This window comes from Gracilinanus agilis, chromosome 4, assembly GCF_016433145.1.
Source record: "Gracilinanus agilis isolate LMUSP501 chromosome 4, AgileGrace, whole genome shotgun sequence".
NCBI classification, from domain to species: domain Eukaryota; kingdom Metazoa; phylum Chordata; class Mammalia; order Didelphimorphia; family Didelphidae; genus Gracilinanus; species Gracilinanus agilis.
Window position 1 is genome coordinate 2,692,554 of NC_058133.1, and position 18,163 is coordinate 2,710,716.

Below are 18,163 nucleotides of genomic sequence, written 5' to 3' on the forward strand. Positions count from 1 at the left end.
GAGGGGAATGAACAATAAGAACAAACAAGTGGGGCAGTCGGGAGAATAGGGAACAGAACAGGTGCCTTTGGGTCTGGGGGCTTAAACAAACACAAACACACATCCTTTATGGCATCCTGATCATGTTATCCATCTTGAGAAACCTGGAGAGGTTTGCGATGTAAACACGAGGCATCCCCTCATGCTCAGACCCTTATCTTAAGGCTAGTGTAAATACATCGAAAGCTTAGAGGTGGAGGATTCTATGTTTGTTTAACTGGCAACCCTGCAAGGTGAATTCCTCATGTAATCTTTGATCTGTGGGGTCTCTAGGAATTATGGGTGTATTGGGGGATCCTGGCGTTCACCACAGGTGCTATTATTATTCTCATTTTCCAGTTCAGGAAACTGAAGTGCACATTGGTTAAGAGATTTGCCCAGAGTCACACAGATGGAGGAATCTGTGAGGTTAGATTTGAATGCAAGTCTTCCTGCCTTTAAGCCTTGGTGCTCTAGGCAATAGAACACCCTCTAGACATTTCATTTCTGACTTGGTTTTCCCTATTGCCTAACATAGTGTCTGGAAAACAGTAGGGGCTTAATGAGTGCTCATTGACTGGTTAATTTTCATTCATATAGTACCTTAAGATTTGCAAAGCAAAAAACACACCATAGTAGGAAGTTGCGAATATTTTCCCAATTTTTTAAGTTGAGGAAATTGAGGCAGTCAGAGGTTAAGTAACTTGCCCAGTGTATCATAGCTCTTTTTTTAACCTTTACCTTCCATCTTGGAGTCAATACTGTGTATTGGCTCCAACGCAGAAGAGTGGTAAGGGTAGGCAATGGGGGTCAAGTGACTTGCCCAGGGTCACACAGTTGGGAAGTGTCTGAGGCCAGATTTGAACCCAGGACCTCCCATCTCTAGGCCTGGCTCTCAATCCACTGAGCTACCCAGCTTCCCCCTATCACAGCTCTTTTAAGAGAATGAAAGTTGGATTTGAACTCAGGTCTTCCTGACTTTAGGTCCAGTGATCCATCTGATTACTGTGCCATTTTGCTGAATGTTCAGTGTTGGGGGGAATTGGTCAGTAGCAATTGGGGAAGTCAAGAAAGGTATCTTAAAGGAGGTGGGTGGTATTCATCTATGACTTGAAAGGAGGGTAGGGTTCTCCTAAAGGCAGTTAGTTGCCACTGAAACTCCTAGATGAGAGAAGGAACATGGTCAGGCACTTGCTAAATTGAGAAATGTCCATTTTTGTATCTGCGTGGTTGATAGGAGAGAGAAAGAAGAGCCTGGTGGTGGATTCTGAGGATGAGTAAACTAGCTATCTATGTGTATGAGGAGAAGAGACAGTGATGTCTGGGAGAGATAGAGGAAGTAGAATAGCAAGACCTGGGAAATGATTGGATTTGGGGGAGGAGAGAAAGGGAGGAGATGAAGACCCTTGTAGGTAAATGCAAACCTGAGTGATGGGAACAATGGTGGTGCCATCATTAGAAATACAGAAGTTACCTTTGAGGTGCCAATGGGCTAACAGAGCAGATCCATCTACCTACTACTGGAGATGCAGGACTAGAGCTCTCCTGGGAAAGAAAGAAGCAGAATATAGAATCTTTGAGTCATCCAAATGGAGGGGAGATATCTCAGTGGAGGAGAGCTAAAGAGAGGATCCAGGATATAGATGTTGAAGACAGATGAGGAAGTGATGGATGGAGCAAACCCATGGAGGAGACAGGAAGCGTTGGCCTCAGTGGCTCAAGTAGAGGGGTTGGGTTTACCTGAAAAAAGGAGGTGCACCGAGGCTGGGAGACGAGGCCACTTCCACAGCGGTGGGTGGAGGAGTTGTCTTTAGCTCTTCCCTTTCCCACGCCCCATCCCTAATTAGTTGTCATGGTTCATTGATTTTCCTTCCACCATATGGGCATCCATGCACCAATGATCCTCCTTCCCCTCTCTGCTCTGGAATTCATCCTCTCCTCCCCCCTCCCTGGTACAGTTCTTTGCTTCCTTTGAAGCCCAGTCCAGATGCCAACATCTACGTGAGACTTCCTCCAGATGTTGGTTGCTAGATCTCTCTGCTCCTGAAGACCCTTTGGAGATGGTTTGGATTCACTTTTCAGAGTCCCCATCTTCTCACCCCCTCTGCTCACCACTGCCCAGAGAAGAGGCTGGGATCATCTGATTTGTGCCTTTGAGCTCTCTCCCCTGCCCCCAGGGGGCTGTCCCAAGCTCTTAGGAGTTCAGCATCCATCCCTTGTAGGGTTTCCATGATTTCTCTTTAAGCCATAAGTCGTTCTTTGTGAGTCAGAATCAGGTCAATTATGAACTCTCTTTAGTTGTCTCTCCCTTTTGGAGAATGATGGTTAATGGCCATCAGAAGTGACACCCTTAAAAAGATGGAACACAAGCATGATAACTGAGAGAATTTACAAAGGACTTGGGGACCTTTAGACACAAGAGAAATGGGAGCTCGTAGAATAATCATTCTAATTAAAGAAACTATGAAATCTCTTAAAAAGCGTGGACATTGCTGCCCTCTTTGATGAGGCACGCTCTAGGCTTGGGGCATCTCTGTTTACACGGGGCCACCCTCTTCTTCTAGGTTGGACGCTCACGGAGGACCGCGGATCATTACATGCCTGTGTTATCTCCACGTCCTCCAGTTGCCCCTAAAGGGAACCACGGATCCTGCGCGGTGATTGATCAGATGTATCCTAATACTCTGAAACTGGTGAGTCTGAATTCCCAAATGTGACTCAGAAAGATAATCAGAAGGTTTGGGGGAACGTTGGTACCATGAATGGAAAGAAACCCATTTGGGAGTCCGAGGTCTCAGGTACGAATCACTGATGCGGTTTCCTTCCCGTGCAGCCCTGGGCAAGCCCCTGGGCTCTCTTCATGTCTTCACCTCTCCCATCTGGTCCTGGGTTCCCTACAGTCCCTTCTTAAGCTTCATGACAGTATGGAAGTGATCCTCTGGAGCGCAGACAGCTTGTTTTCCCATGCTAGAAAGGCTTTGAGTGGAGTCCCAGCAATACTAGATCATGTCCGTTCTCCAAGGCTTCCCATAAGAGAGCCCTGCTACAAAAACAACCTCTCTCTTTTTGCTCATGTGCCCTAGGACAAGTCCCTAACCCTCCCTGGGCCTCAGTCTCCTCTTCTGTAAGATGAAGAGAGTGGACTAGATGGCCCCAAAGTTTCCTTCCTGCCCCAGGCCCTATCCTGCGATCACCAAGAGGCGGACCACTGGTTGATGATTTCTTTGGCCCTTGTAACCCTGAAATAAAAACAGAGGCAAAACATTCCTGTTTGGGGCAGCTTCCTTCTGCCCTTGAAGCAGGCAGTGGTGGAGTACCATACAGAAAAGAGGGCTGACGGGACTGAGTCACGCAGTTTGGGGGCTCTCTGTAAGGTGTACAGTTAATCTAAGATTAAATTTAATAATGAATTCATCACCCTTTTAATAATAATATGATATTTGTATTCATTAATGCGAAGAGGGGTAGCAGCTGTAGTGGAAAGAGAGCTGGCTTTGAAGGCAGGAGGATCCCACGTTCGAGGATTGCCTCTGACTACAGGCTGGGGACCTTGGGAAAGCCACTGACATCTCCACCAGGGCTCTTGATATCTTTCTAAGGCTTGAAGGTGCAGGAAGGGTGGCGACCTATATTGGTAGACGGGATTTCCTCACCCGGAAGTACCTGTGTTGGTAAAATTATCTTGTTGCTCTTCAGCCACTTGGCCGTGTCTGACTCTTGGTGAGCCCATGGACCATGGCAGGCTGGGCCCCTGGATCTCCCACTGTCTCCCAAAGTCTGTCCAAGCTCACGGGCATTGCTTCCATGACACTCTCTCGATCTCATCCTCTGCCGTCACCTTCTCCTTTTGCCTCCCATCTTCCCCATCATCAGGGGCTTTTCCAGCGAGTCCTTTCTTCTCATTCTGTGGCCGAAGGATTTCAGCTTCTGCTTTAGCCTTTGACCTTCCAGTGAATGGTCTGAATTAATTTCCTTAAGTATTGGCCCATGGATCTCCTAGCTGCCCAAGGGGCTCAGAGTTACATGTCTAGTCCCGGTTCCTATCCTCAGAACAGCTAGGCCTCCTGGTATGGTGGAGAGATTTTGCAGGGTCTGGCTCCTGCGTGGGCTCTGGTGCCACCTGGCCAAGTAGATCCAGAAGGATTTAACTTCTAGTGCCCTGAGGCAATCCTCTAAGTCTAGCCATTGCTCCATCTGCATGACTACAGGGAGTTCATGATTTGGAGCCTACAACAATGGAAATAAACCTTGGAGGGACAGTGGAAAGGCTCAGTGGATAGAGAGCCAGACCTGGAGATATGGGAGGTCCTGGGTTCAAATCTGGCCTCATCGCCAGAGAAGTCACTTAACCCTCCTTGCTCAGCCCTTACTGCTCTTCTGCCTTAGAACAATACTTAGTATTGCTTCCAAGAGGGAAGGTAAGGATTTCAAAACAAAACATCCCTAGGGTCTAATAAATATCAATTCAGCTGTTTTTCCTTGCAATGTGAGATCCTTATCTAGTGACCCACAAGTGGAATAGAGAAAACAAGATCCTATCCATCCTAAACTTTTGTTACAAATGATACCTGTAGATGTTGCCAGTGGGGAGAGCCTGATTGGGTGCTAGGGGGTGGGAATGATGGGAAACTGGCAGGAAAGTGCCTCTCGCCTCTGCCCCCTTGCAGCATCTGTGATAGAGGCCAAGAGAGCCAGGTGGGATCTGATGAGCTCCATGTAATTGGGGGGAGCAGACCCCTAAGATCCTCCACAGAGGGAAGATAAGGAGGATCCCATGGATTCAAGGGCAAATCACCCCAGGAGGGATGGGAGAAGGACGTCATGAAGATGCCGAGAAACAATTTTGGTTAGAGGAAAATGTGGGGGTGTCTGAAGAGAATGATTCAGAAACACGGGGAACTCACCAGCTAGCTTAGATTTGTAAAAGATCCATAGGGACGATGTAATCAAGTGTGGCATACTGCCAGGCTAGTAGTGTCCTCAGTGCCAAACCTGCAGATGAATCAAACATTTCTTCAATGCCTGCTATGTGTCAGAATATAAAAAAGGGGCAAAAGAGAGCTCCTGCCTTCCAGAAGCGTCTGTTCTAATAGGGGAAACAAGCACATACACAGCTACAAAAGGAAATAATGGACAGAACTATGGAGGCACGAGAATTAAGAGCAAATAGGAAGGCTTCTGGAGAAGCTGGACTTTTAGCTGGAACTTGAAGGAAGCCAAGAAAGTCCATGGCAAGTACAGAAGAGGGAGAGAATTCTAAGCACTGCTGGGGGAATGTCCAGAGAGGATGCCTGGAGCTGAGAGATGGAGGGGTCTTGTTCATGTTGCTGTGTCACTGGATTGAAGAGTGAAGTGAATTAGCTGTGGTGGCTGAGGGATGTGAAGGACAAGACAAAGGTGTCTCTCCCCTCCTGGTAGTTCTGTTCCAGAGAAGATGAAGATAAGAGGGGCTGAGACCAGTGCTCAAGTTGGGTGGATAATGATAATTGATACCAGAGTGAAAGAAGCGATGCCCACTCCTCATTCTGCTCCCATCTGGTCTCCCAAGGAGATTAGCCTTTGGATAGGAAATGGCTAAAAGGCTCTGGATGCCCTTGAGAAGTAGGACAGCAGGAAGGGAGGACAGTCGTCGGCCAGGCTGAGTTCAAGTCAGCAGCCCCAGGTCCTCGCATGCTTAAGGAGTGACAGTGAGGCCTCTGACCTGTTGTGATTCAGGGGCCACCTGGATGCAGGAGGAGGAGAGGAGCAGCCCCGATGTGGAGAAGGGCACGTGGTGTCCCAGTTTTCCAGGAAAGAAAGGGAATAGAATTTGCAAACTAAAGGGTGCTGAGTCTAACTTCATTCCTGGCAAAATTCTCCAAATCAGTGAAGTTTGCTGAGGAGCATCTAGACTAGGACATGGTGCTCTCAGAGAGCCAGCAGGACTTGGACAAGAGCAGACCTTGCCCCGTTCATTGGATTTCCATTTCTGATGACTTACCTGGGTAGATCAGGAGGATTTCATAGATGAAACATTGTTAGGTTTCATAAATAATTTCTTGTGGACGAGAAGAAGAGTGGTGGGCAAGATGACGGTCTGATTAGATAATTGTTGGCATTTGCATTCCGCTTCAAAGTTTGCAAAACTATTTACTAATAACTTAATTTTTCCTCACAAAAACTCTGGGAGGTAATAGGTATTATTATTTCCATTCTATAGATGAGAAAACAGAGGCAGATAGGTCAAGTGACTCGGCTAGATCACAACTAATAAGTGTCTGAGGCTGGATTTAAACTCAGGTCTTCCTGACTCCAGGGCTGCTGTGTCACCAGCCTGCTTAGACAGATTCTGGATGAGTTGAATGGCCAGATTAAAAGAGTAGTGGAGTGCCTTAGGGCTCTGCGTTTGGCTCTGTGTTCTTACTCCTTTTAATCAATGTCCTGGATAAAGGGAGGAGGGTTTTGGGAGGTGTTAACAAAGCTAGGAAGGATAGCTAATGTATTAGATGACATTCTTGATGACGTAGAGCACTGGGCTGAATCTGGTAAGGTGAAGTTCAATATGGCAAATTTCCCATTCTTTAACCGGGGCTCCTGAAATTGAGTCTTCAGTACAAGACTGGGCAAGAGGCACGGCTAGCCAGTGGCCTGTTTCAAAAAGGCGCCAACATTTCAGTGGACTGCCCATTTCACAATCAGGTGGCAGCCCCGAAGGGGTCAGTGTGATCCTAGCTGCTGACTTTGAGGAAAACCAGGGATGGACCATCCTCCTGTGCTCTGTCCTCATCTGGCCATGTCTTAAGGATTATGTTCCATTTTAAAGCACCACCTTTTAGGAATAAATACCAAGAAAGGGGGTGTCATTCGCAGATCGGTTGGCATAAGTCAGGATAGAAACCCCATGGCGAAGATAGTACTGAATGGGGAATCTGCAGCTCATCTTCAAGCATGAAGGGTTCTACCCTACAAGAGGGCTCAGAACCAGGGGCCATGGGAGCCGGGAAGAGAGGCAGGTAGAGGCTTGATGGTAGGAAAATTTCCTAACCATCAGTTTCCCAAAGAATGTTCCCCTTCCTGTGAATCAGGTCTGGTGGAGTCCATCTCCTTCAGGGTCTCTTCAAGAAGACCAGATCATGAAGTGCCCCATATAGTGCAGAGAAGACTCTTCCTCTTGAACGAGCTGGACTAGAAGGCCCCGAAGGTCCCCTCCAACTCTGAAATTCTGTATTTTATGAGTTGGTGGAAATGATTTTTTTCTTGTGCCCAGAGGTAAAAAGAACCATTTATCGGGACATCTGCTCATCTCATATTTTAAAAACAAAATAGGAACCCCACACTCCAAACCCCCCACCAAGCTGAGGGTTACCATTGTTTGATCCCATTATATACCATAGATTATGAAGAAGAGAATCTTTATGAAAAACTCATTAAGACTCTCCAAATGAAATAGTTTAAGGATCTTTTAATTAATAAATCCCTTTTGTGCTTTGACATCACAGACCTGTTGGAACCTACACTTCCCCACAGGCTCATTTCCTTTACCCTTGAGGCTTCCTTTGCAACAAAGTGAAAAATAGCCCAATAAGCCAAACCAAGCAGCATGTCACGGTGTATCGGAGTATTGAACAGGGTATACAACCTTCTTCCCTTGGGGGTGCCCTCCTTACTTCTCTGGGGAAAGGAAGAATGAGTAATTCCTGATCTCTTCTCTACATGACCTGGCATCTGTGTCCATCGTGCATGTGTGCGCTTTCATTTACACTTCAGCATCTTTAGCCTTGAATCCTCCGTATCTGACATAGTTCCTGGCGTGGAATCGTCCCTTCACATGTGCACGTTGAACTCTAATTAGTTGTCATGCTGTGACCAGAATGTAGAGTTGAGCTAAGAAGAATAACGTACTTAGGAATGAGAAGTGAAGGAGCTTCAAGACCGCAGGCCCTCCCCTCTCTCACAAACACTTTCCTCAAGTGGAGAGCCGAGAGCTGCTGGACATGGAGACCACCAAGAATGTTGCCTCATCAGCTAATGCTGGTTTCCCATGCCAGGCATTTCTAAAGCAGCTGTTTGCAAACAGTCCAACCACTGACAGATCAGAGCAAGGTTAAAGCCAAACTAGAAGAAATAATACAAATGAGAAAATGAGATTGAACGAATCCAGTTGTGGCTTCTGGATCTTCACCTGTTTAAGCCCACTGGCGATGCTCAAAATTGCTAAATGGATCACACACCCACACACACGTGCACGGAGGAATCGATAAAGATTCCTACCACTTCCTACTTGAATATGATTGTTCTCATATCCAACAGATCAAAAGAGTTTCAAAATCTTCTTACAGTAAGCACTTGATTGCCTTGCCAAGATGAGAAACGAGGCAGCCAAGGGTACCACCAGTTCATAATAATATAAGCCTATTGACAAAGGGAGGAAAATTGTTGGAAGATGATGGTCAGTATTATTTCACTGAACAGCCAGCAAGAACTAAGGGGGCGGAAAACAAGTTGATTTGGGGGGAAGAATCAGTTCGTTTAGGTCAACCAGAAGTTGTTTAGAAATAAAATCAAAAAGGGGATAGCAAATGCCTGAAAAAATGGAAAAGGTCTGAGATTTCTTCAAGAGACCATTTCCTCCATCTGGGACAATAGAACAGTCACATGGAGAAGCTGGGTGAGAGTGCCACATGAGGGAAAATTAATTCTACTAAAGAAAATGGACATGGGAAGAGCAGCTGGACTAGGCCAAATGTACCTAAAGGAGATCTATGCTGGAGGAAACACAATTTTGAAGGAAAATGGAATATTGATTCTTAAGATATTTTAAAGAGTAATCGATGCCAAATGTTGAGGGGAAAATCCCAAACTTTATTACTGAAAAAATGAGTAAGAAAATATATAACTCCTGATCCAGAGGCCTATTTTCCCATACTTCATAGCATCCTCCATTTCCTTCAAAACTACCTTTCCTGCCTTCCTTGGGGGATGGGTTGTCATGGAGTCCTAGCATCTCTGTAATGAGGATTTGCTGAGCGCTTTTCAGAACCGGTCATTCACCTTTGGCGTCCACTTGTCACCCAACTCTCACTATGACTCCAAGAAGTTATAGAAAGCGCAGTGGCCACAGTCTGATAAACTGTCTCAGTAGATGGTCTAAACCAGGTCGAAGTTAGCTGATAGGTCTGAAACCCATCAGTGAGTGAGGGGATGTCTACCCCAAGTATGTGAAGACGTTCCCCAGTGCAAAGGGTTCCAACAACCATGAAGGCAGCTACCTTGAAGGTGGGTACCGTGGAGCTCTTGGAGCTTGGTTGAACATCATAGATGCCAAGTCATCCACTGCATCCTGGGCCATCACCAGTGGCCTTGAATTCTCTCTTGTCATTGAACTTGAGTGACTCTGGAAGACAGAGTGAGGCTGAAGACTTTGTGCAACTCTGCTTCCTTCGATCCAGCTCACACGCAAGTAAAAACACCATCGTGTGATGTCATTGGTCCTCTGAAAATGAGGGATGAACCATAACCTTCTTTGGCCCTTGCCACCGAGAAAGGTGTTAGGGAGGAAGAGGAAGGGCCCTCCTACCTCACTCTTCCTCTCACTCCCTCAGAGAACTTTCTCCTCACCTCTACAAAGGACAGGGACTGAGATGTGGTGGATGGGTGACTCCCTTTATGTTTCCCCATAGTTCCAGCTCAGCACCCCTAACCATCAGTTTATCCAGCTCCAAAGCCAATCGGAAGCCTTTTTGCCTGCAAATAGAACCAGTTCGTCAGTCAGAACCAGAATCCCATAGAGCTTCTGCTTGGCTACTTGTCCTGGAACTGAGTGTGTGGGCCCTTCCCATTGGCCAGGCCATCCCATCCATTTGGCGCATAACTCATGCATCTCTATTTACACTGCAAGGTAACAGAATACATAGATTTACCTCTGCCTGTCTAGAATGGCTGTAAGTCTGTTTACACTCATCTAAACAGATGCGTATATTATGCCTTCATATTGATCACCTAGAACCCTGCCGACGGTAGTTAAAAGTCTGTGGCACGAAAGCAGTGCTTGAGGATAATACCAGCTCCAGAGTTTTAATGACAGGCTCCCTACATACATCACTATCATCTGGCAGATAGAATTTGACCCATAAAAATGAAACTGAAGAATCAGAGACGGATTGATTCGTAATTCTAATTGGTTTTTACCATGTTCTGGGTTATTGCTGTAGCCAAGTTGGTTATGAAATGAAATTCCATATCTAGGCAGCTGTTCTTCAGGATTGTTTTTTGTTAAAAACAGAAACAAAACAGACAAATCTGAGACTTCATAACTAATAACATCTGCTGTGCTCTCTGCAATCTGCTGCCATCATCTCTTTCTTCTGCTATTGCCCTTCTGAGACAGAATAAGTCACATAGAGATAAAATATATATGTATGTTATATATTTACACACACATATTGTATATATACATAAACATACATCAATCTATACATGTATTTGGCTTGTTTCTTATCTAGTAACCCAGCACAGTGTTAGACAGATCTTGGATTCTCAATAGATGCTTGTTGAATAAAAAAGTAAGCCCGAGCCCTTGGGTCATTTCTAGACTCCTTTTTGTGCTTCTCCTGGGAGGATAGCCGGGGAAGAAGGTTCTGGATGGCTGGGCTTGGTTTGCAGCTAAAAGACTTGGTCGTTACTCTTATTGAAAACATCTTGGAAGCACCAGCTTTGTTCTGTATCCAATATTATCCTCTAGGAATATTCACAAAGCATTTACACATATGAGGTCCTGCTTCTGGCTGGGTGCTTCAGGAAGCTCCCTTCGAGAGCTAAGGGGAGGACAGATTGGACTGGAGAGCAACTTAAACCAAAGAAGGCTACTGTAATGATCCAGAAGGGAGGCTTTGGGGGCCTGACTTAGAGGAATAGCTGAGGGAGTGGATGGAAGACCTAGACGATATTTTGTGAAAGGAGAAAGGACAAGAATTAGGAACAGAGCAGACGTGCGGGATGAGTGCAGATGAGGAGTCAGAAGCAGGACTCTCGACAGGAAGAGGGTTTGAGAATAAGGTGATGAGTTCTGTATTGGGTGGGGGGAGGAAAGGGGAGTTTCAGGTGTCTACAGGAGATCTGGTTCCAGATGTCTAAAAATGTCCAGATGGTTCCAGTTGGTGAGGTGAGCCTGGAGCTCAGGAGACAGACTAGGGCTGGATAAAGTGGTCAGCGTAGAGAAACTCACCGGACCCATGGGGAGGCCACTGAGGGAAAATACAGCCCAAGCAGAACCTTGGGGGACACTGGCAGTAAGGGAGAGTGACATGCATAGAAAACCTGCAGAGGACATGGGATGGAGTGATTAGACAGGTGGAGAAAGGCACGTCTCAACAACCCACTGAGAGGAAACCGTGAGCAACAGCTTCCAAGACTGCCGAGAGGTCTAAGAGAGAAGGAAGCCCGAGCAGGGTCCTTTGATTTTCACTTTCATACAAGATTGGTAACTTGGAAGAGAGCAGTCTCGGTCGAGGATGAAGGAGGATGTCCTGGTGCAGGGCTTAGGAGAGCCCCAGAACCTTTGTTTTCCTAGGCAGCGAGCCCTGGAAGCTGGGCGTCCGCTTAGAACTCGTTGAGTTTGGGCCCCCGTCATACAGACGAGAAAAATGAGCAGGCAGTAAGACTATGGGTGGCTCGAGGTCATTCAGGCAGCAGGAAGCCATTGGGGGAGTTCGGGCGCTTTCCTCCTCCCCAAGAAGGCAGGTCCTACGGTAGAGGTGTTGTGCATTTATTGTCTTCTAAAACATATTTATTTCCCTATCCTTCGTGTTGTGAAATGAGACAAATATTGCTCGTGCTGGAGAAAAATCTGTGGGAAGAATGTGTACTTCGGTCTGTATGGGGACGTGGCATCAGGGCTGCTGGTCGCCACTTTTTGTGGATGGTCCAGTCTGTGTGGCAGCTGTCCAGTGAGAGCTCAGCACTCGGCAAGGCCCGGGCTTCTCGGCTTGAAGCCCCCGTTCCTGGGCGGCGGCAAGGGCCCTGGAAGAGGGAGCCACGCCGGGCTCCCTGGCCAGGACTCTCTTGAGGTGGCTCTGATAAACCCCAAAGCCTGATCATGGGGAAATAGACCGAGCTGGAGCCGGCTGGGTGCATTTAGAGCGGCCATGGCCAGCTTAGGACATGCGGAGCGGCCGCAGGCAGAGTTCGGGGCCGCGTGCCGAGCATGAAGCATCGGCTGTGTGGAGTGTAGACCCTGTGTGCGCTCGAGATGAGGTTCGACCTCTAGTCATTGACCTGTTTGGGTTTATCAGATACAGTCTAGATTACAGTGATACGTTCTGGTTATTTACACTATAAATTGTGTCTTTTTTCTCAGTTTCTCAGTTTCTCGGTTTTTTGGCACATTTTGACACACCGAGCTCACAAGGCTGCCCATCACTGGCTTAGAGGCTCACCATTGTCTGGAGCCCCGATACGGCCTGGCCCAACAGCTCTGTAGGAGAGTTGGGGTGTCATGGGGTAACGGGGATGCGGATCGAAAGGGGAGGAGCGGAGCGCCTTGGTGCTTTGTCTCCTTCCTTAGCTAAGTCGTTAGTTGCTTAGAGGTAGCCAAGGCTGCCTTAGCCCAAGGAACGTGTGTCTACTAGAATTGCGACATCTTTGCCCACATTGGTGTGCCGAATGCCAGCTGGCTGGGTCACGGGCTCATCTTTTGTATTATGCTGGGAAATGTGAGAGTCTGTTTCCTCATTGCAGGGACTTTTGGGTTTAAGCAGTGTTTATAGAGGAAGGGGAACATTCTGGCCCCTGGTGCCCAGAGATCATCTAGTGGTACAGTGGTTAGAGCACCAGGCCTGCAATCAGGAAGAATCTGCATTCAAATCTGGCCTCAGGTGCTTCCTACCTGTGCGAACCCCACAGTGAGTCACTTAACCCTGTGTTTGCCTCTGTTTTCTCCTCTGTCAAATGAGCTGGAGGAAGGAAATGGCCAAGAGAACCCCCAATGGGGTCATGAAGAGTCGGACATGACAGACAATTGAGCAGTGGCTCTTCGGGAAGAGCCAGGGACATCCTAAAACCCAAGGTCTCTCCTCTTTAGCTTCTTTCTGGGCCAGCCAGGTCTGGGTGTGTTTGCTGAGCCTGTACCTGTCCACTAGAGCAGCAGAAATGACCCATTCTCACCCCGCTAAACTGGCATGACTTTGAGGTCATCCTTTGGAACGGGCAGAGCAGAAAGGGAGAAATCGCCTGAAAGATGATGTTTCCACTGCCCTCTACTCCCAGGCCCTGCCGTTTTTTAACAGAACTTTTGGTGAAAAACAGTTGGTGCCCCACTCTGGGAACTGCCAGGTGGCAAGAACTGGAAAATAAAAATTAGGGAAAATAGCAGCTCAGACCGTGAGGACTTGTAGCACCAACACTGGGTTGCTGTGAGCTTAGAAATGTCAGGTTGGCATTCTGGAAGGCAATTTGGAATTCTGCCCAAAGGGCTATAAAAGAATGCAGACCTTTTTATCCAGCAGGACCACTGCTAGGCTGTCTCCCAAAGAGATGAGAGAATAAAAGGGGAAAGGACCTGTTGGTACAGAAATATTTTCAGCTGCTCTTTTGGGGTGGCCAAGAATGGGAAACATTGGGGAATGGTATAGGATGGTGATGGAATACTGTTGTGCTATAAGGACTGAGGAACAGGATGATGCAGAGTGAAATATGCAGAACCTGGAGAACACTGTATAACTGAAATATTGGGGAGGAAAAATCAAATTCTACTGACAGCAGCACAGTGACCCAGGGCCATCCTGGGGGGGGAACGTAGGAAGAGGAATTCTCTCCACCTCCAGACAAAGATCTGTGGGAGTACGAATGCAGATGGAAACATATGATCCATCACTTGTTTATTGGGGATATGCTTTAGGGTTTGGCTTTTACAAGGTTACTCTCTTACAAAAATGAATCATATGGAAATAGATTTTGTGTGATAATACATGTATAACCCAGTGGAACTGCTGGTCAACTCCGGGAGGAAGAGGGGAGGGAGGCCACATGGATCATATAACTTTGGAAAACTTAAGGGTAAATTTGTTATTGAACAAAATAAAGATTAAAAATTAAAATTAAATTAAAAAAGAAATGTCAGGTTGGAAAGGGGCCTTGGCAGTTAGCTTGTCCACAGCGTGCCTCAGTTTATTTCAGTTGATTTCTCAGACCTCTACTAATCATCACAGGGTGTCAGATGGGCTCAGGGGAAGCCCCTTCACATTTCAGATGGCTCCAGGCACAGACTCTTTATGCTGAATCCAGATGTAGCTCCCTCAGCTTGCCTGATCTGGGGAACTTGCACGCCATCTCTCTCCCAGCCTCCCCACCCCTAGTGCATGTGTCTATGGGCTCCTCCCCTCGTAGCTAGGCTATTGCAGGAGCCTTCAAGTTGGGCTCCCTGGTATCTTCCCCTCTCCAGGTTCTCCCCCACCCACCCCTGCTGCAGTATCTCCTCTCTCCAGTCTATCTTCCAGCCACTTGCTAAGTTAATATTTCTAGAGGGCAGATCTGCTCAACCCCACTCAGAAAATTACACTGAGTTCATATTATTTCCAGGATCCAATCTAAAATCCTCGAGAAATACAGAGATTCTCACAGCTTGGCCACTTCCTGCCCTTCTGGTCTTCTCACTCCCATCTCTGCCCTCTGTGAGGCAACTACAGTGACCTCTTGTCTCCCACCTCCCTGCCCTTGAGTTCCTTTCTCCCATGCCTTGAATGCTCTCTCTTCTCACCTCTGCCTCAGTTTCTCTGGCTTCCTTCCTGCAGCAGGCCCTCCCAGATGCCAATAGTTCCCTTTCTTGAGATATCTTCTCTGCTTTGTATATATCTTCTATATACTTAGCTATTAATTGTTGTCTCCCTCATTAGAATGTGACCTCTCTGAGGGCAGGAAGTATTCTGACCTTGCTTTGCCCCTCTAGGGCTCATCAGAGTGCTTAGCACATATTAGGTGTTTAATAATGCTTGTTAACCCAGCAATTAACTATAATCATTTATTGATCCTGGTTCAGCCCTTTGGGGACAAAACAAAAATGAAATCCATCTTCCATAGGGACAGTCCTTCCAACTCATGAAGAGAACCACCATGTTTCTCTTGAGTCTTTGTTTCTTCTTGATCAACATCCTCAATTCCTTCTAACCCATATCTTTGTCTTGGTCTTCAGCACCTTGTCCTCTGAGAGGTTTCTAGCTTGTAATGTCTGTCCTAAAATATGGCACCAGAACTTTCTAGATGTGACCTAACCAATATCCACTGCTGCTGGCCAGTTGTGTTTGACCTCCAGACCCTTCGGTTTTGGGCAATCTTGGGTTAAATTTTTGCCTTTAATTCTTATTGCCTCTGTGATACTGCATAAATCACTTAACCCCTCAGGACTTCAATTTCTTCTTCTGTAAAATGAAGAGGATGGCCCGCATAGCCTTTCAGTGTCCCTTCCAGAGCTCTACATCTGTGATTCTATAGTTCTTTATATGGTTTTTAGAAAGCAAAATCTAGGGAAAAAAGGCAAAATATCCAACTGAACTATTACACTTGCTCCTAAATGCCTATCAAGGTTCAGTTGTGTGATTCCCATTAAAGTTGAGGAGACTCGTGGAACAGAGTGAACTTGGGAAAATTCATCCTGTCAGACCTTTTTACTAAGCATGACCAGCTGAACTGAGCTGAGAGATCTCCAATCATCTCCCTTAGTTTGTGTTCTGTGAGTAGTTTCTCCAGTGCTGCCATGTTGTCAGGCCCCTGTTTATGCCCAGATAATGGCGAAAAGGGACTCTTTAAAGTGCAACAGTCTTTAAGTGGCTCCAGATGGTGACCCATGAGAAAGGACTAGCACCTCTGGTGTGAGGGCTCGAAGCCCTGAGAACCCTTTTCAGTCTTCTCAAACTACTTTTGCTGCCCACCTGCCTACCAACTCTTACTGGAGCTCTATGAAGCTCTAGCATGCCCAGTGGCCATATCCCAACATCGCCATCTCGGAAGACAGGCTTAAACAGGTTGACAATAGCCAATGAGCCTCAAGCCCATCAGTGAGTGGGGGCGGCATGTCGTGAAGATTCCCCTGGTGCAATAGGCAGATGAAAACCATTTGTTCCAAAGGTCATGAAGTTGGCTGAAGCAGCAACTGTGGAATGCTTTAGAGCTTGATCAGCCATTGAAGAAGCCAAGGTCATCCACTACATCCCAGTCATCACCATCATCCTGATTTTTTGTCTTGTCACTGGACTTTAATGACTGTAGAGGAGGAGAGAGGGAGGCTGAATACTTTGTGCAGCTCTGCTTCACTTAAATCCAGTTCACACACAAGTCAAGACACCCTATGATGTCACCGGTCCTCTTCGAAATGAAGGATGACCAACAACGGTCCTCTTTGTTCACAACTATTCTGTGGCTGGCTGACTGCTTTTCTTTGCAGAGATCAGTATCCCCTCTGCCTCATGGTCTGACCACCATGTTCATCCCTCTGAAGGAGTCCCAGATGCAGTCGAAGGGCAGACAGTATGGAGAGCCAGGCACACTGTGTTCATGGTGGATTTCTGGGGGTTGCTTCCATCAAAAGTTTTCTAGATTTCCTTCTCCATTGCTCCAGGTCCTCTGAATTGTAAATGGCACCTCTGCCAGTCCAGCTTTCCATCAAGCACTCCCTTTTCTGCCAGACTCCATGTAGAATGTTTTATGATCATTTCCTTGGTGACTTCAGAGTAGTCATGGAATATCACAGACTTTAGAGGGGGGATATTACAGCAAAGGGGTTCTGGACTGCTTAAAATCAACAGAAGGAATAATGAGGAAAGATCCTTTTATTCATTATATTTGTTTCTCCAGTGCCTAGCACATTGGATGAACTAGAATAGAAGCTTGATAAATAGGTTTTGTTTGATTGATTTCTGCCTTATTTCCTCTCAGAAGTTCTTAACTTTGATATGTAGATCCCTTGGGATCGGTTTCAGGGGATCTATGAATTTGGATGTGAAAAAATTACATCTTTATTTCAATCTAATACTATAGTTTCCTTTGTAATCCTATACATTTTGTTTTATGAATATGAAAATAGAGATTTATGTAGTCCATGGCTCTCACTGGACTACCATAGGGATCCATAATATGAAAATGGTTAAGAACCTCCACATTATTTTGGGAACCTCTTTTTTGCCTTTTTAGGACTTAAAACCATGGTTTATTTAGAGCATAGAAGTTCAATAATTACTTAATTTAGTTCAGGGACTGTCAGTCTATAACAGTGGTTCCCAAACTTTTTTGGCCACCTGCCCCCTTTCCAGAAAAAAATATTACTTATCCCCCTGGAAATTCATTTTTTAAAAATTTTAATAGCAATCAATAGGAAAGATAAATGCCCCTGTGGCCATCACCGCTCTCCTGGATCACTGCAGCACCCACCAGGGGGCGGTGGCGCCCACTTTGGGAATCACTGGTCTATAAGATATGTGCTTAAGACAATGTGGATCCCAAATTTCTGTGGCATCTTTATAGTGAGAGCTGGCATTTTCATTGTGCCTATTATGTGCTCTGATCTATACAAATCTTATCTCATCTGATCTTCACAGTGACCTTGGGAGGTAGATGCCATTATCCCCATTTTTACAGAAGTGAAATCTGAGATAAATAACTTGCTGAAAATCTGGATTTTCCAGGACCAGCTTTCAAACCACTGTAAACACCTCGCTCACTTTTGTAAGTCATCATTCATGGCCACCCCACTTCTAAAAGTGGTACCTGGCCACCATACCCTCATTTTTATTCAATAATCTGCCCATCTGTGCCCCTCCCCACAGAGACCCCACACACACACCCAGACACCACTTAAAAGAGACAGCGTGGTTGTTCCCCACTCTGCCCTGTACTACTCTGAAAATACTGTCAGCCCTTAGTTATTTTTATTTTTTTTTTGCTTTTTGGAAAATCTTTTCATCATGTAACACACACCCATATTTACATCTCTGTTGCTGACATCATCCTCACTTAACGGGTCTCTCCCCTCGGCTCTTCCCTCTCCAAGGGTCCTCTCTGACGCCCAGGGCACTCCGTTAGTTTTCATACTGGCCGACAGTGTATGGGTGCCTCCTTCCACACCTGCGACCGCCCCTCTGAAGTTACCATTGTTGGGGACTGAGCTTTCGAAGAGAACGTT